Genomic DNA, 19,392 nt, shown 5'->3' on the forward strand with positions numbered 1-19,392 from the left:
ATTATTGTCTATGTTTGGTATGTTTTAGGATTTTATAAGTTTTTTTTCTCCTTAATCTGAGATCAATTTTTTTCTGGCATGCAAATTTTATACAGTTGCAAGGATGATCTTTCTAAAGCACTAATCTCTACCACATTCAAAATCCTTTAGTTGCTTTCCATCTCCATCCGGTTTCTGCCTTTCTAATCTCATTTCACAGCTCCCATTCCACATACTGGGCTCCATCCAAGCCAGACTGTAAGCAATTTCCTGAAAAATCCTCCCTCTTTTTCTGTCTTCCACACTCTGACACAGTGTCATCCCTTCCCAGACTGCCTCTTCTTCTGTCCTCTATTTTTGACTTGAACAACTCTTACCCACCCCTCAAGACTCAGCTCAACAATGCTACCTTAGAAATTCTTCCAGGACCTCTCCAGATATCAGTGCTCCCATGGCATTGAAATGCTAGTTGCTTAATTTCTTTATGTATCTGCTCCCACACTTCGTTGTGATCCTCTGGTGGGCAAAAGCTATTGATTTCTCTATTTTCCTTCTACTGAACACACATTTGGCATTCAATAAATGAAGAATGAGTGGATGGAAGTACTGGATTCTACTGGAATCAGGAAAAAATAAATCGATATGTCCTGACCATATCTACACACAGAAGTTGATGCCTGACAAATTTTCCACTTTTGAACTGACATGGCTTAAGGCATGGTTTTCTAGAAAACTTCATTCAAAGGCAAACGTATTATACTAGAGGGAAAATACATTAATCCACTATTATATGTACTAGATTTGTGTAACCAAGCAGCAAATATTTAGAACAAATTTCTGAGGGTTTGGAAAAGATCTTTTTAGGGGACAGATATTGCCACAGGAAAAACCCAAAACATCTACTGTTGCTGAGGGAGAGAAAAAAATTTATGTGGACAATAACAGTGGATGTTCTAGATAAGTGATAACTGATTCATTGCAAAGGAGAAATGACAAGAGGGGAAGGCTGAGGAAAAACTGTACAGTTAACAATTTGCTGTGGACCACACCTGCACCAGCAACAGCACCTAGCCTCCTCTAGGAAGACGAACTAATTTTAACACTAGTACCATCAAATTTTGTTAAGAAAGTAAATGTACTGAAAACAGAAATCATTTGAAAGTTATAAATATATGTTTTGGATTTTCCATGCTATTGCTTCCCATATGTAGTATGAATAGCTCAGAGCTAGTACAGAACCTATCACACATCACATGGAAAGCTAAGTAACTCCCCAAGTCCTGAGAGAACCACAGCTAACTAGTAACCTGTCAGCTACCATTTCACTGTCCTTACGAAGAATGCATATTTTAAGAAAAAATAGGAGAGCCCCCGAATCAACTGCTCCTTTAACCCCATCCTGTCTGAGGGAAGAACAGAAGCCCTCAGGCGACCTACATGCACAGGCGGGTCCAAAACCAAAGCTGAACCACAGGAGCTGTGCAAACAGAGAAAGGGAAATCTCTCCCAGCAGCCTCAGAAGCAGCGGATAAAATCTCCACCATCAACTTGATGTACCCCGCATCTCTGAAATACCTGAATAGACAACGAGTATCCCAAATTGAGGAGGTGGATTTTAGGAGCAACGATATATGTATTTTTGTCCCTTTTTCTCTTTTTGTGAGTGTGTATGTGTATGCTTCTGTGTGAGATTTTGTCTGTATAGCTTTGCTTTTACCATTTGTCCTAGGTTTCTGTCATCTGTTTTTGTTTTGTTTTGTTTTGATTTTAGTATAGTTTCTAGCACTTGTTATCACTGGTGGATTTGTCTTTTGGATTGATTGCTCTCTTCTTTCTTTCTTTCTTTGTTTTTTTATTACTTTAAAAAATTTTTATAATTATTTTAACAAGTGTATTTTATTTTATTTTACTTTACTTTATCTTCCTTCTTTCTTCCTTTTTCTTCTCCCTTATATTCTGAGCTGTGTGAATGACACACTCTTGGTGCTACAGCCAGGCCTCAGGGCCATGCCTCTGAGGTGGGAGACCCAAGTTCAGGACATTGGTCCACAAGAGACCTCCCAGCTCCATGTAATATCAAATGGCAAAAATCTCCCAGAGATCTCCATCTCAATGCCAAGACCCAGCTCCACTCAATAACCAGCAAGCTACAGTGCTAGAAAGCCTATGACAAACAACTAGCAGGACAGGAACACAATCCCATCCGTCAGCAGAGAGGCTGCCTAAAATCATAATAAGGCCACAGACATCCCAAAACACACCACCAGAAGTGGACCTGCCCAGCAGAAAGACAAGATCCAGCCTCATCCACCAGAACACAGGCACTAGTCCCCTCCACAAGGAAGCCTACACAACCACTGAACCAACCTTACCCACTGGAAGCAGAAACCAAAAACAACGGGAACTATGAACCTGCAGCCTGTGAAAAGGAGACCAAAAACACAGTAAGTTAAGCAAAATTAGAAGACAGAGAAACATACAGCTGATGAAGGAACAAGGCAAAATCCCACCAGACCTAACAAATGAAGAGGATACAGGCAGTCTACCTGAAAAAGAATTCAGAATAACGATAATAAAGATGATCCAAAATCTTGGAAATAGAATGGAGAAAATGCAAGAAACGTTTAACAAGGACCTAGAAGAACTAAAGAGGAAACAAGCAACAATGAACAACACAATAAATGAAATTAAAAATACTCTAGAAGGGATCAATAGCAGAATAACTGAGGCAGAAGAACGGATAAGTGACCTGGAAGACAAAATAGGGAAATAATTACTGCAGAGCAGAATAAAGAAAAAAGAATAAAAAGAACTGAGGACAGTCTCAGAGACCTTTGGGACAACATTAAATGCACCAACATTTGAGTTATAGGGGTCCCAGAAGAAGAGGAAAAGAAAGGGACTGAGAAAATATTTGAAGAGATTATAGTTGAAAACTTCCCTAATATGGGAAAGGAAATAGTTAATCAAGTCCAGGAAGCACAGAGAGTCCCATATAGGATAAACCCAAGGAGAAGCACGCCAGGACACATATTAATCAAATTATCAAATATTAAATACAAAGAACAAATATAAAAAGGAGCAAGGGAAAAGCAACAAACAACACACAAGTGAATCTCTGTAAGGTTAACAGCTGATCTTTCAGCAGAAACTCTACAAGCCAGAATGGAGTGGAAGAACATATTTAAAGTGATGAAAGGGAAAAACCTACAACCAAGATTACTCTACCCAGCAAGGATTTCATTCAGATTTGACAGAGAAATTAAAACCTTTAAAGAGAAGTAAAAGCTAAGAGAATTCGGCACCACCAAACCAGCTTTACAACAAATGTTAAAGGAACTTCTCTAGGTAGGAAACACAACGGAAGGAAAAGACTTACAATAACAAACCCAAAACAATTAAGAAAATGGTAATAGGAACATACATATGGATAATTACCTTGAATGTAAAGGATTAAATGCTCCAACCAAAAGACACAGACTGGCTGAATGGATAAAAAAATAAGACCCATATATATGCTGTCTACAAGAGATCCAGTTGAGACCTAGGGGAACTAGGTCTCAATACAGACTGAAAGTGAGGGATAGAAATAGATATTCCATGCAAATGGAAATCAAAAGAAAGCTGGAGTATCATATCAGATAAAATACACTTTAAAACATAGACTATTACAAGAAACAAAGAAGGACTCTACATAATGATCAAGGGATCAATGCAAGAAGAAGGTACAACAATTGTAAATATTTATGCACCCAACATAGGAGCACCTCAATACATAAGGCAAATACTGACAGCCATAAAAGGGGAAATCAACAGTAACACATTCATAGTAGGGGACTTTAACACTCCACTTTCACCAATGGACAGATTATACAAAATGAAAATAAATAAGGAATCACAAGCTTTAAATGATATATTAAACAAGATGGACTTAATTGATATTTATAGGACATTCCATCCAAAAGAACAGGATACACATTCTTCTCAAGTGCTCATGGAACATTCTCCAGGATAGATCATACCTTGGGTCACAAATCAAGCCTTGGTAAATTTAAGGAAATTGAAATCCTATGAAGTATCTTTTTGACCACAATGCTACAAGACTACATATCAATTACAGGAAAAACTCTGTAAAAAAATACAAACAAATGGAGGCTAAACAATACACTACGAAATAACCAAGAGATCACTGAAAATATCAAAGAAGAAATCAAAAAATACCTAGAAACAAATGACAATGAAAACACAACAACCCAAAACCTATGGGATGCAGCAAAAGCAGTTCTAAGAGGGAAGTTTATAGCAATACAATCCTACCTCAAGAAACAGGAAACATCTCAAATAAACAACCTAACCTTATAGCTAAAGCAATTAGAGAAAGAAGAACAAAAAACCCCAAAGCTATCAGAAGAAAAGAAATCATAAAGATCAGATAACAAATAAATGAAAAAGAAATGAAGGAAATGATAGCAAAAATCAATAAAACTAAAAGCTGGTTCCTTGAGAAAAACAAACTTGATAAACCATTAGCCAGACTCATCAAGAAAAAAAGGGAGAAGACTCAAATCAATAGAATTAGAAATGAAAAAGAAGTAACAACTGACACTGCAGAAATACAAAGGATCATGAAAGATTACTAAAACCAAGTATATGCCAATAAAATGGACAACCTGGAAGAAATGGACAAATTCTCAGAAATGCACAACCTTCTGAGACTAACCAGGAAGAAATAGAAAATACGAACAGACCAATCACAAGCACTGAAATTGAAAGTGTGACTAAAACCATCCAACAAACAGAAACCCAGGACCAGATGGCATCACAGGCGAATTCTATCAAGTTTTTAGAGAAGAGCTAACACATACCCTTCTCAAACCCTTCCAAAATATAACAGAGTGAGGAACACTCGCTAAATTCATTCTACGAGGCCACCATCACCTTGATACCAAAACCAGACAAAGATGTCACAAAAAAGAAAACTACAGGCCAATATCACTGATGAACATAGATGCAAAAATCTTCAACAAAATATTAGCAAACAGAATCCAACAGCACATTAAGAGGATCATACACCATGATCAAGTGGGGTTTATCCCAGGAATGCAAGGATTCTTCAATATACACAAATCAATCAATGTGATACACCATATTAACAAATTGAAGGAGAAAAACCATATGATCATCTCAATAGATGCAGAAAAAGCTTTTGACAAAATTCAACAGCCATTTATGATAAAAACCCTCCATAAAGTAGGCATAGAGGGAACTTTCCTCAACATAATAAAGGCCATGTGTGACAAACCCAAAGCCAACATCATCCTCAATGGTGAAAAACTGAAACCATTTCCACTAAAATCTGGAACAAGACAAGTTTGCCAACTCTCACCACTATTATTCAACATACTTTGGGAAGTTTTAGTCACAGCAATCAAAGAAAAAGAAATAAAAGAAATCCAAATTGGAAAAGAAGAAATAAAGCTGTCCCTGTTTGCAGATGACATGATACTATACATACAGAATCCTAAAGATGCTATCAGAAAACTACTAGAGCTAATCAATGAATTTGGTAAAGTAGCAGGATACAAAATTAATGCACAGAAATCTCTTCAATTCCTATACAGTAATGATGTAAAATCTGAAAGTGAACTTAAGAAAACACTGCCATTTACCACTGCAACAAAAAAGAATAAAATATCTAGGAATAAACCTACCTAAGGAGACAACAGACCTGTATGCAGAAAGTTGTAAGACACTGATGAAAGAAATTAAAGATGATACAAATAAATGGAGAGATATACCATGTTTTTGGATTGGAAGAATCAACATTGTGAAAATGATTCTACTACCCAAAGCAATCTACAGATTCAATGCAATCCCTATCAAACTACCACTGGCATTTTTCACAGAACTAGAACAAAAAATTTCACAATTTGTATGGAAACACCAGAGACCCCAAATAGCCAAAGCAACCTTTAGAAAGAAAAATGGAGCTGGAGGAATCAGGCTCCCTGACTTCTGACTATACTACAGGGTTTCCCTGGTGGCGCAGTGGTTGAGAGTCCGCCTGCCGATGCATGGGACACGGGTTCATGCCCCGGTCCAGGAAGTTCCCACATGCCGTGGAGCGGCTGAGCCCGTGAGCCATGGCCACTGAGCCTGCACATCTGAAGCCTGTGCTCTGCGACGGGAGAGACCACAGCAGTGAGAGGTGCACGTACCGCAACAAAACAACAACAACAACAAAAAGACTATACTACAAAGCTACAGTAATCAAGACAGTATGGTACTGGCACAAAAACAGAAATATAGATCAATGGAACAGGATAGAAAGCCCAGAGATAAACCCATGCACATATGTTCACCTTATCTTTGATAAAGGAGGCAAGAATATACAGCAGAGGAAAGACAGCCTCTTCAATAAGTGGTGCTGGGAAAACTGGACAGCTACATGTAAAGAATGAAATTAGAACAATTCCTGGCACCATACACAAAAATAAACTCAAAATGGATTAAAGACCTAAATGGAAGGCCAGACACTATCAAACTCTTAGAGGAAAACATAGGCAGAACTGTCTATGACATAAGTCATAGCAAGATCCTTTTTGACCCACCTCCTAGGGAATGGAAACAAAAACAAAAATAAACAAATGGGACCTAATGAAACTTAATAGTTTTTGCACAGCAAAAGGAAACCATAAACAAGAGGAAAAGACAACCCTCAGAAAGGGAAATAATATTTGCAAATGAAGCAACTGACAAAGGATTACTCTCCAATATTACAAGCAGCTCATGCAGCTCAATATCAAAAAAGCAAACAACCCAATCCAAAAACGGGCAGAAGACCTAAATAGACATTTCTCCAAAGAAGATATACAGATTGCCAACAAACACATGAAAGAATGCTCAACATCATTAATCATTAGAGAAATGCAAATCAAAACTACAATGAGGTATCACCTCACACCGGTCAGAATGGCCATCATCAAAAATTCTACAAAAGAAAGAAAGAAAAAAGATCTTCACGAAGAACCTAGGGGCAAGAAGGGAATAAAGACACAGACCTACTAGAGAATGGACTTGAGGATACGGGGTGGGGGAAGGGTAAGCTGGGACAAAGTGAGAGAGTGGCATGGACATATATACCCTACCAAACGTAAATTAGATAGCTAGTGGGAAGCAGCCGCATAGCACTGGGAGATCTGCTCCGTGCTTTGTGACCTCCTGGAGGGGTGGGATAGGGAGTGTGGGAGGGAGACACAAGAGGGAAGAGATATGGGGACATATGTGTATGTATAAATGATTCACTTTGTTATAAAGCAGAAACTAACACACCATTGTAAAGTAATTATACTCCAATAAAGATGTTAAAAAAAAAAGGAAAAAATAGGGAAAAAAGTTGCTTCCGTTTGTAAAAAGAAACCCCTTAAAGAAAGAAAACACTGCATGTTAAGTAGAATATTTTACATTAAACCAGTGTTATTTATCTTCTTTGCTCATGGTGAGAGCTGGGTCAGGACAAAGGGACAGAGACCAACAAGATCCAGTGGCCTCACTGGCAAAGATGTACTGGCACTGCAGCCCCTAAGTGCACAGGGAGGGGATCTGGGAGGTTAACTCTGACACCAGGGCAAAAGGGGAGTTACTGAGAGGAGCAGACCTCGACAAACAGTAAGGAATTACCATGCTCCAATAACCATACTTGAGGGAAATTGCTTTATAATAAGTACAAACATATTGCTCAGAGTATGACTTTCTTTCCCACCATTGTTTTGATATAGCTTTCTGTGAGTAAAATGTCTGACTCTCAGCTTTAAAACGTTCCTCCCAAGAACATTTATGAAATTGTAACAGTTTTGATGCTGTGGTAGATTTTGTAACTATTCACAAAAAAATGTACTGCCTTTCCTCTGGGAAGATTAAACATCCTCACCCTGCTGAAGGCAGGAGTAGTATATGACTTGCTTTAGCCAATACAATGTGGGAAGGGACATGTATCACTTCAAGCAGAGGCTTTCAGAGTAAAGCATGCTTTGCCATTCTATCATTTCCTGCTTCCACAACAATTTGCAATTTTCAAGTGAAAAGCTGCTCTTTTAGCCTGAATCCTGGAGTGAAGATGGCATGGAACAGAGCTGCAGCCAATCCACAACAGACAGGCAGCAGGAAAAAATGGTAAACTTTTCTTTTTTTTTTTTTGAGATGCTGAAATTTGGAGGATTGCACGCTACTCCCAAATAAGCTTAGCTCATCCTGACTAATAAAGATGCCATTTCTCAGACTGGAATGTGGCAAACCAATGGGAAGACTTCTTGGTTCATAGCTTTGTTATACTCTACTGCCATATGCGTGGCAACACCGCCAGGAAATGGAATCATTAAGAACAGAATGATATGCATTGTGTTTCTTAAACAGCTAGGATTCCTAAAACTAAAGCTGATACCATTTAAGTTAAAGGTAATTAACTTAAAAATAAGCAGTGTTCCAAAAGATAACTTTTAAGTCAGAACACTTCTTACAAAGGAACGATGTTGTAAATGGAAATAAGAATCCTTTACTTAGTACTTTAGTACTTAGTCCCCAAAAGTTCATATTATTTTAGTTACCTTCTACCCTTAAAAGACAGAATATGTATAATTTGTAACATTGCTTCTCGTGAAGATGAATTAGAAATTACAATTTGAAAGCCAGAACATATAAACACAAACCTCCCAAATATAACAGGCTCTTTAACAGGAAAAGAGTTTTTATCTGATGTTTGTTTAATGTTTGTTAGTTTTTTAAATATATTCCTCCTCTGTTGGTGCTTTGGCCCTGGAACAGGAGCAGGAACTCCCTCTGTCCAAACTCCTCACCTGCTCACGGGAGTGTCAATTCCTGTGGTTTCAAGGATTCTAGCAATGTCAGCAAGCAATGACAATTATGTGGAAAAGCAAAGAAGAAACAAAGTTTGCTGATAACATCGTATTAGTTGTGTATTGCTGTATAACAAATTATCCCTAAATTTGATAAACGTTTATTATCTCACAGTTTCTGTCGGTCAAGAATCCATTTAGCTGGGCAGTTCTGGTTTAGGGTCTTTCATGAGATGGCAGTCAAGACGTCATCTGGGGTTACAATCATGTGAAGGCTTGACTGGGCCTGCAGGAGCCACTACCAAGATGGCTCCCTCACACGCCTGACAATTTAGTCCTGCTTGTTGGCAGGAGCCCTTAACTCCTGGCCACGTGGGCCTCCCAGAGGGATGCTTAAAGGCACTTTCTCAAGCTGACTTGAATAGCTGGCTTCCCCCAACTCAAGTAATGTGAAAAAGATCAAGTCATACTTTTATAACCTTGCATCAAAGCTCACACACTGTCATTTCCACATGATCTTATCAGTTACACACATTAGCTCTATTTACTATGGGAGTGGACTACACAAGCTGTGACTATTAGGACACAGGGATTATTTGAGGGCCATCTTGGAGGGTGACTATCATATTTATATTTTCCCCACAACCTATACGTATCTTGGTCACTGGCTTTTTTCTTTCATTAAATTCAAGAAGTTTATAAGTCACCTCATATAAAATTCTGGTCAATATAATTCCTATTGAGATATCTTTCAAATAAAATAAAGATTTTTTTTAAATTCACCATCACATTTAAATGGCAGGCAATAGAATATGTATTGTAATTTATTTAACTTTCTCATTTTCCTTGTGGTATGTATGATTCATTTAGTACCAAAAATAAATATCAAAAAGTATTATAATCATGTACATATCCTTTCCTCAATTTACAATATATTCCTCTTACTCATATCGAACTATGTATCATACAGTGAAGAGTAATAAAAAGACAATGTAGAAAATTTCTAACATTATATAATGCCAATGAAACAGATGATATCACATTAAATATATAATCTTAGAAATATTTTAAGAATAAGCTGTTGTTCAAAAGGCTAAATAAAGCTTCAAAGATTTAATTCCAAGTGCTAAATTTGATTTGGAGATTTTTCACATTGTCTTTTATGTTAATTTTTTCAAGTTTTGACAAACCTAATTGTCTGAGAAGTACTTGCTAACACCCTTTACAACATTCTTTCATTCTTCATTCTTACCTACTATGTTAGGTAAGATATAGTCTCTGCATTCAGGAATATACAATATAATATAGGGCGACATATATAATTAATATCTAAAATACCCCCAAACATCAATGAGCATTTGAATATCACACTGACAAATACACAAATCTTGCTAGTTCCAAGTTCTACTTGTTCATACAGAAAATCTAATCCCTTGAGAATCCTTTCCTCTATCCTCATCAGCAACAAAATTTGTATTTGAAAACCATGGGTTTGCTACAGGCATAGAATATGTAGGGCTTCTTCCTGCCACAGGACCCTGCCGCCCTCAGCCATTCCACCTGGGCTGGCCTTAAATGCTACAAGTCCTGTGCTTCTCTCTCCTCCAGCCTCACTCTTCTGCATTTCACCCACTGCCCCGTGCTTATTCAGAGCTCTCACTCCTCACAGACCTCAGCCTTCACTATGCCAAAGATCCATCTCAATCCATTCTAGTCCCCATCGTATCATAACTAACATCTTGGTGATCTCCTGTGAAGTGAGGGGGAAAAATAACTTGTGTTACTCTGTGTTATTCTTAATAAAAGACTCCACTTCCAAGCCTTTCTAGCCCTAAGAGTCATAGATTTCTTCTCAGGGACTTGCTCCATCATTTCTGTCTCAGCCACCTCAGCCCCCACTCTGGACTTTTACCTACTCCCTTTTTACTGGCCCTTCCCAATTGTACATACGTACAACAAAGTCCCTTCAGTGTTCCCTCCATCTGACTCTCCAGAGAACAGGCATAGTCTATATTTCTTTAAAAAAGGTATCTATACTCACTAGGTTCTAAACCCTCATTTTACCCTCAATACCCTACCCATTTTATTCTGGTTTTTGGATCCACTATTTCATGAAACTACTAAGCTTAAGATCATCAACAGTCTTCTTGTTTTTCAATCCAGTGGAAACTTATTCCTTGTCAAGTGATTCTGCATCCTACACTTCCTCACCTCCTCCACCCTCCCCCTATTCCATATCAGGTTTCCAGTGACCTATTGTGGTATAGGGATATTGCCCATAAAGCCTGGAAAGCTGGGAGGGGCTTGGTTAGGTCCTGGCTACAAGGCTGAAATTTTGTTTTCTTCTTAGGTCTCTTGCTTCTTACAAGCCATAGCTTCAAGCAGCAGTTGTGGCCATTTGGGTTTTTCAGCCTGTTTCCATGGGCAGGATGCTCTACCCCAGTCTGTAGTTTTAAGCTATGAGCCTGAATTTAGTCCTTCATCTCACATAAGAGCATGTAAGACCATATTCTCAACAGAAACCAAGTTCCTACTACCATTGCTCTCCTTTTGAGTCTAGAGCCCAGCAGCTCTATTGTGTTAGCCCCATACTATGTTTCTGCTCAGCAAAAATATCCACCTCTTTTTTGTCCTGAGCTTTGTCCTTTTGCTATTTTTCATCTATAGCTCATTTAGTAGTATTATGTAATTTTATCATAGAGCATGTCAGAGCACGACATCTTGTTATCTTCTACCAATTTTTCTCTAGCTTTATTGAGATATAATTGACAAATAAAACTATGAATTTAAAGTATACAATGTGATGTTTTGATATACATATATACTGTGAAATGATTACCACAATCAAGTTAATTAACACATCCATCACTTCACGTCACAGTTACCATTATTTTATTGTTCTGAGAATGCTTAAGATCGACTCTCTTTGAAAATTTCTAGTATACAATACAGTATTACTAACTATAGTCACCATACTGTGCGTTAGATCCCAAGAAGTTATTCACCTTGTAACTGAAAGTTTGTACTATTTGACCAATATTGCCCCAATTCCCCTACGCTCCAGTCCATATAAACCACCATTCCACCTCTGTTTCTATGAGTTTAACCTATTTATTTTATTTCACACATAAGTGAGATTATGCAGTATTTGTCTTTGTATATTTGACTTATTTCACTTAGCATAATGTCCTCAAGCTTCACCTATGTTGTTGCAAATGGCAAGTTATCAGTGAATAATATTATTATACTATATATAATAATTATATATATATGTATCACATTTTCTTTATCCTTTCATCTATAGCTGGACATTAGGTTGTTTCCATATCTACTCTACAGTGAATAATGTTGTAATGAACATGGGAGTGTAAATATCTCTTCGACATACTGATTTCGTTTGCTTCAGCTATACATCTAAAAGTGGGATTGCTGGATCATATACTTGTTCTTTTTTTAATTTTTTGAGAAAACTCCATACCATTTTTCAAAATGCCTATAGCAATTTACATTCCCACTAACAGTGTATAAGTTTTCCCTTTTCTCCACATCCTTGCCACTTGTTTTCGCTTGTATTTTGGTAATAGCCATTCTAACAGATGTGAGGTGATATCTCATTGTGATTTTGATTTGCATATCCCTGATGATTAGTGATTTTGACATTGTGAGCACCTTTTCACATACTTGTTGGCCATTTGTATATCTTCTTAGGAAAAATGTCTATTTGGGTCATTTGCCCATTATTTAATGTTTGGGTTTTTTTTGTTTTTTTTTTTTTTTTGCTATTGAGTTGTATGCATTCCTTACATATTTTAAAAATTAACCCCCTATTGTATGTTTTGCAAATATTTTCTCAATTTCCATAGGTTGCTTCTCTATTGATTATTTCCTTTGTTATGCAGAACCTCTGTAATTTGATGGAGTCTACTAATTTATTTTTGTTTGAACTGCCTCCACTTTGGGTGCCATATCCAAAAAATTGTTGCCAAGACAAGTAGTGTCACGGAGCTTTTTCCCTATGTTCACTTCTAGTAGTTTTATAGATACAACTCTTATATTTAAGTGTTTAATCCACTTTGAGTTACTTTTTGTGGGTGGTGAAAGATGGAAATCTAGTTTCATTCTTTTCATGAGAATATCCACTTTCCCCAACACCATATATTGAAGAAATTTTCATTTCCCATTGTGTACCCTTAGTACCCTTTCCAAAGATTATTGATTATATATGCATGGGTTTATTTCTGGGCTTGCTACCTGTTCCATTTGTCTATGTGTCTGTTTTTATGTGAGTAACATCTGTTTTGATAACTATAGCTCTGTAATATAATTTGGAATCAGGAATTGTGATGCCTCCAACTTTGTTCTTCTTTCTCAAGATTACTTTGGCTCTTCAGGGTCTGCTGTGGTTCCAAAAAAATTTAGAATTTTTTGTTCTATTTCTTTGAAAAATTCTATTAGAATTTTGATAGGAATTGCATGAAATGTATAGTTGGATTTGGATAATGTGGACATTTTAACATCATTAATTCTTCCACTCAATTAGTATGGAATATCTTTTCATTTATTTGTGTCTTCTTCAATTACTTTTATCAATGTCTTATAGTTTCCAGTATACAGTTCTTCTACCTCTTTGATTAAATCTATTTGTAAGTATTTTATTGTTCTTTTTGATGCTCTTGTAAATGGGATTGTCTTCTTGATTTTTTTTTTTTTTTTTTGGCTAATTCATTGTTAGTGAATAGAAATGCAACTGAATTTTTATGTTGATTTTGTACCCCACAATTTTACAGAATTTGTTTATTAGTCCTAAGAGGTTTTTGGTAGAGTCTTTTGGATTGTCTATGTGTGAAGTTATGTCATCTGAAAATAGAGACAGTTTTACTTCTTCCTTTCCAAAATGGATGCCTTTTATTTCTTTTTCTTGCACAATTGCTGTGGCTAAAACTTCCAGTACTATGTAGACTACAAGTGCTGAGAGTGGACACCCTTGTTTTATTCCTGTTCTTAAAGAAAAAGCTTCCAGCTTTTCACATGTCATATATGACTTTTATTATGTTGAAGTAAATCCTTCTATACCTAATTTTTTGAGAGGTTTTATCATGAAAGAATGTTGATTTTGTCAAATTTTTTATGCATCTATTGAGATAATCATGTGATATTTATCTTTATTCTCTTAATGTGGCATATCACATTTATTGATTTGCCTGTGTTGAAACATTCTTGCATACCAGGAATAAATCTCACTTCATCATTGTATATGATACTTTTAATATGCTGTTGAATTCTGTTTGGTAATATTTTGTTTAGGATTTTTGCATCAATGTTTAAAAGAGATATTGGTTTATAATTTCTTTTCTTGTGGTGTCCTTGTCTGACTTTGGTATCAAGATAAAGAGTGCCTTGCAAAATGAGTTTAGAAATGTTCCCCCCCCATTCTATTTTTTGGAAGAGTTTTAAAAGGATTGAAATTAATTCTTCCATAAATGTTTTGTAAAATTCACTCATGAAGCCATCTGGTCCTGGACTTTTCTTTGACAGGAGATTTTTGATTATTGATTGTTTCCTTACTCATTATTGGTCTCTTCAGATTTTCTATTTCTTTATTATCCAGTCTTGATAGGTTTTATTTTTCTAGGAATTTATGCACTTCTAGCTTAACCAATTTGTTGGTGTATAAGTGTTATATAGTAGTCTCTTATTGTTATATATTATGCTCTTATGAATCTTTGTATGTAGATGAAACTGTGCTATCAGTTGTAACATCTCTTTCATTTCTTATTTTATTTATTTGAGTCTTGTCTCTTTTTTAGTCATTCTTGTTAAAGGTTTGCCAATTTTTATCTTTTTAAAAAAACAGTTCTAATTTCACTGATCTTTTTTATTGTCTTTCTAGTCTCTATTTCATTTATTTCTGCTTTGATCTTTGTTATTTCTTTTCTTCTGCTTACTTTGCATTTAGTTTGTTCTTCTTTTTCTAATTCCCTGAGATTAAAGTTAAGCTATTTATGCACAGGGAGATCAGCCCAGTGTTTTTTTGTTGTTTTTTTTGTTTGTTTTTTTTCTTTGCTGTATGTGGGCCTCTCACTGTTGTGCCCTCTCCCATTGTGGAGCACAGGCTCCAGATGTGCAGGCTCAGCAGCCATGGCTCACGGGCCCAGCCTCTCCGTGGCATGTGGGATCTTCCCGGACCAGGGCACAAACCCACATCCCCTGCATTGGCAGGCGGACTCTCAACCACTGGGACACCAGGGAAGCCCCAGCCCAGTGTTTTGTGACCACCCAGAGGGATGGGATAGAGAGGGTGAAAGGCAGGTGCAAGAGGGAGGAGATGTGGGGATATATGTATATGTATAGCTGATTCACTTTGTTATAAAGCAGAAACTAACATACTACTGTAAAGAAGTTATACTCCAATAAAGATGTTTAAAAAACTTAATCAATTTAAAAAACCAAAAAAAAAAAGTTAAGCTATTTATTTGAGATCTTTCTCTTTTCTTAGTGTAGACATTTATTGCCATAAACTTCCCTCCTAGAATTGTTACATTTCATGTATTGGTGTTGTGTGTTTCCATTTTCACTTGTCTCAAGATATATATTTTTTAAATTTCCCATTTAATTTTTTCCTTTGATCCATTTGTTGCCCAGGAGCATGTTTTGTTTTTTTTTTAATTTCCATATATTTGTGAATTTTTTAGTTTGCCTTCTGTTATTGATTTCTTGTTTCATACCATTGTGGTTAGAAAAGATACAGGACATGGTTTTAATATTCTTAAATTTTTTAAGACTTGTTTTGTGAACTAACATGTGATCTATCCCAGAGACTGTTCTCTGTGCACTTGAGGAGAATGTATATTCTGTTGCTGTTGGAAGAAATATTCTTTGTATGTCTGTTAGGTACATTTGGTCTAAAATGTAGTTCAAGTCCAATGTTTCCTTATTGACTTTCTGTCTTAATGATCTATTCATTGTTAAAAGTGGAGTACTGAAGTCCCCTACTATTATTGTATTGATGCCTTGTTCTGCTTTCAGAGCTGTAAATATTTGCTTAATATATTTAGGTGCTTCAATGTTGCATGTATATATACTTACAACTGTTTCATCTTCTTGATGAACCGATCCCTTTATCATTATATAAAAACTTCCTTTGTCTCTATCTTCCTTTGTGATTTGATAATTTTCCACAGTGGCATGCTTTGATTTCTTTTTCTTTATCTTTTATATATCTGTAATACTATAGGTTTTTGCTTTGTGGTTGCCCTGTGGCTTACATAAAGCATCTTATAGTTATAACAGTCTATTTTAAGCTGATTAAAAACTTAACTTCAATCGCATACAAAATCTCCACTCTTTTACTTCCCCCAACACATTTTATGCTTTGGTTATCACGATTTGCATTTTTTATGTTGTGTATACATTAACAAATTATTAGAGCAAGTTATTTTAATTATTTTCTCTTTTAACTTTTACACTAGAGTTAAGTGATTTATAGAATACGATTATTAGCATATTCTGAAGTTGACTATATACTTATCTTTACCAGTGAGTTTTATGCTGTCCTGTTTTCATGTTACTAATTAGTGTCCTTTCATTTCAGCTTGAAGAACTCCTTTTAGCATTTCTTGTAAGGCAGATCAAGTGGTGGTGAACTCTGTTAGCTTTTCTTGTCTGGAAAACTCCATATCTCTTTCATTTTGAAGGACAGCTTTGCAGGGTAAAGCATTCTTTGTTGGTAGCTTTTTTTTTAATCTCAGTACTTTGAATATATCATCACACTCTTTGCCAGTCTGCAAGATTTCTGCTGGGAAATCCTCCAATAACTTACTGGGGTTCTTTAACAAGTGATGAGTTTCTTTTCTCTTGCAGATTTCAAAATTCTCTCTTTGCCTTTTATTTTTGACAGTTTTATTATTATGTGTCTCAGTGAAGATATGTTTCCTTTGGTTATATCTGGTTGGAGATGATGTCTATATCTCTCCCCATATTTGGGAAGTTTCAGCTATTATTTCTTTGAATAAGCTTTCTCCTCCTTCTCCCTCTCCTCACCCTTTGGGATTCTCATAATTTGTAAATTGTTTCTCTTGATTTCCCATGTGTCGTTTAGGCTTTTTTCACTTTTTTAAAATTATTTTTTTCTTTTTGTCTTCTGACAAGATAATTTCAAATGACGTGTCTTCAAGTTCACAGATTCTTTATTCTGCTTGATCAAATCTGATATTGACACCCTGTATTGCACTTTTCATTTCATCCATTGTATTCTTCAGCTCCAGAATTTCTGTTTGGTTCTTTTTTATGATTTCTGTCTCTCTATTGAACTTCTCATTTTATTCATGTATTGTCTTCCTGATTTTGTTGACTTTATCTGTTTTCCTTTATAGCTTGCTGAGCTTCCTTAAAATAATTATCCTTAATCCTCTGTCAGATAATTTGTAGATCTCCATTTCTTCAGGGTCAGTTACTGGGAAATTAATGTGATCTTTTAGTGGTATCACGTTTCTTGATTTTCATTTTCCTTGAAGTCTTGCATTGCTGTCTTTGCATTTGAACAAGGAGTCACCCCCTCTAGTATCTACTGACTGGTTTCAGGAGAGACATACCATCACCAATCAGCCTATCTAAGGATTCTGAGGCTGTCTCTGTCCTTTTTTATGAATTCACCCACTTTACAGTTCTTGTTCCCTCTTGAGAGGCAATTCTTAAAATTGCATGCCTACTCTCAATCCTGTAAAACCAGACTAAGTACTGAGAGCCTCCTGTTTGCTTTCAGTTGGAGGGGAGCACCCTGAAATGTTCAAGCTTGTGTGCTTTCTTCCAATCCAGCAGTCAGGCTGACTTTCTGCATGTGCACACTAGCTGTCTGCAAAGGCTCGCACTTGCCACCCATGCACAGGGAGCCGGCCACAGGGATGGTGGGTGAGGCATGCAGAACATTGGGCATGACCATGGACTATTTGGGGACATCTGCAGGTAAGATGTCACCAGCAGCTCATAGGTGATTGTCCTATCTATCCATGTCCCTTTGATGAGTTCCTAGCTCTGACTGCTATGCTCCCAGTATCTCTCAGCCCCTCAAGCATGCAGATCACCTCAGTATTCTGGGTGGGTCGGGGGAAAAGGGTATCTCTTTGGAAACATCCTGCACAGCTGGGGAAGCTAGGTACTCAATTACTATGCTCTCAATTTCCCCCATGGAAGAAATCTTAGGACAATGGGATCTCTCTTGGCACTGAGCTGTGCCACCTTGAGGAAGGAGTGACATAGGTAAAGTGAAACTGTTCTTCATACCACCTTCAATGCATTTTTTGCTCCAAAAGTTATGCTGGAACTCCCAGACTCCCACTAAGGTATTCTTATCTGTGGGTGATTGTCAAAATCAATGTTCTATGGAGGGAAGACAGTAAAAAACTCCTATTCTACCATTTTGCTGACATTACCTCCTACCAATTCAAAACATCACAGTATTGTTGTGAAGATAAAACTCTGTAAAGAGAGTGAAAATTCTTTGTAAGTAATAAAGTCTACACAAATGCTAATCTGTAATAATAGGCACAAATCTCAAGGAAATTGTAAGACAGATCATTAAAACACATTGGATTGTTCTCCCCTTTCACACCTAGATCTGAGACACAAGGGTAAGATCACACAGGGAGAGGCTGCCAGACTATGAGCCAGTCTAAGGGAAAAGTCGAGCAGATAACCGTTGTTATAGTTAACCCAGTATCAGGTATTTTCAAAGCTCTTAGCAAGTAATACCACATTTAATCCATTATCATTTTTCCCATTTTACAGATGTGAAAACTAGTCACAGAGTGGCAAAACAACTTGCTCAAGATGACTCAGGAAGAATCAGACTGTCAGAATTTGAACTCCTAGCCCCCACAAAAGGTTGTTTCTACAGGAGGCTGAGGTAGACCTGAGGTGAGCATGGAGGGAGGACTGAACACTGTACTTTCTTTTCGAAGAACCCCTTCAACTGACCCCTTTTCTTAAAATATCCTTGAATGCTTGGGAGGCAAACAAATTCTGCTTCCTTGGCAATCTTTTCTTTCAGAGGAGAAGGTAGTATGATGATAACCCTATAGTAATAGGGATCAGTATAGTTTTCTTTTTTATTTTTTTATAATCTTCTAGTTTACCCTAGTATAGATAACTGAGTCAACCATTCCCATTTTCCTGAACTTCTTTAAAACATCCTATGGACTATTTCAAACAGAAAAGAGAATTCAATATTAAAAAATAAACTGTTTTTTTTCCTTGTTAAAGAGCAAAAGCCTAGAGTATAGCTAGGGGAAATGGAAACCGTGGAATTGTGCTTACTGTTTGAACATCCATTCCAATTAAAAAGCACGCTGGGATTGGTGTGCACCTGACCATTGCACACAGCAGACATAAAGAGCTCTGCTGGAAGTACCTGTAGACTCATTTTGGCAAGACCCCATCCTGGAGCCAACTGATCAGTAGGTCCCTCACCTGTTTCAAAATACAGCAGGAATTGAATAAAATAGCAACGCCTCCTCATCCAGACACATTAACCCAATCCATAGTGGTGCCAGTGTCAGCTCCTGGG

The sequence above is a fragment of the Neophocaena asiaeorientalis genome, unplaced genomic scaffold (assembly GCF_003031525.2).
Source record: "Neophocaena asiaeorientalis asiaeorientalis breed wild unplaced genomic scaffold, Neophocaena_asiaeorientalis_V1.1 scaffold107, whole genome shotgun sequence".
NCBI classification, from domain to species: Eukaryota; Metazoa; Chordata; class Mammalia; order Artiodactyla; family Phocoenidae; genus Neophocaena; species Neophocaena asiaeorientalis.